We start from the raw sequence: 1,169 nt of genomic DNA, 5'->3' as shown, positions 1-1,169 counted from the left end.
ATAATGATTAAATTAATTTATTATAAATTTCAGAAATTATAAAATTATAGAAACCAATTTCACCCTTTAATTTACTCTCTTACCTATTTAATCAAATACACCTGGTGGTTATCTTGTCGAAAAAGAAACTATATGTTGCTTGACGGTTCTTAGTTGCTAATTATGGTAGAAAATCACAGAACTTAAATAAGATAGATTTTGACATTCATGTTAGTTCTATATATATCTTTTGCTAGACAAATAAAGAAAATTCAGATTGACTCGCTGCAAATATCGTCCCGTTTAACAATTACTTATCCATTAAGATAAGCACGAAAATGTCTTTTAGATGGTATCGCCAGATTTCTGACAAGGTCGTTGTTTGTTTGATTTAGTCTTATAGGAAGTATGAACAAGTTTTTTTGTATTTTTTTTATATGTTATGTTTCCAAAATTTTATTAAGATATAATGAAAATAATAATAAAATTATTTTGTTTGTTTTTAATTTTTTATCTTCTAATTTTCCTTCGTACTTCATAAAATCTTTTTTAGAAAAAAAAAAAAAAACTAATGCAAATGATTCTTTATTTAGATTTTCAATTTCAAAATTCATGTTCTTAGAAAAACATAAACTAAATGACACAAAAAGGCATATTAGTGCGTAATCGGTTGTTTATTTTCATATTCTATTTTTCACTTTGTACTTCATAAAATCTTGAAGAAAACAAAAAAAAACCATCATTTTCAAAATTTGTGTTATATAAAAACATAAATTAAATGAAACAAAAAGACAATTTAGTGAATGATTAATAGTAAAAATTGAAAAATAATTTAATACAACTTCAATATTATAAATAAGACAAATATTTTAAACTTCAAAAAGGTGAATAAAATAATTATTCTTAAACAGAGAAAATCTGTTTCAGTATTATATTTTAGGTCTCGCTAACAAATTTTCAGAAAAAAAAAAAAAACTTTTTAAGAACACAAAAAAACAAAATTCTCCTCGAAAACAACAACATTTCTATATTTTTACAAGTGTATATGTATAAGTATTTTTGTAATTACGTTCAATTAAATTAGTACAAGTTTATTAGTGAAAAAAAAAATGCATGCATACATCATCTATCTCTTTGTCTTTTTCAGTCTTTTTTTTACAAAAAATTTTGTATAAAACACACTTATGGAT

The sequence above is a fragment of the Arachis ipaensis genome, chromosome B02 (assembly GCF_000816755.2).
Source record: "Arachis ipaensis cultivar K30076 chromosome B02, Araip1.1, whole genome shotgun sequence".
NCBI lineage: Eukaryota > Viridiplantae > Streptophyta > Magnoliopsida > Fabales > Fabaceae > Arachis > Arachis ipaensis.
This window is presented reverse-complemented; position numbering follows the sequence as displayed.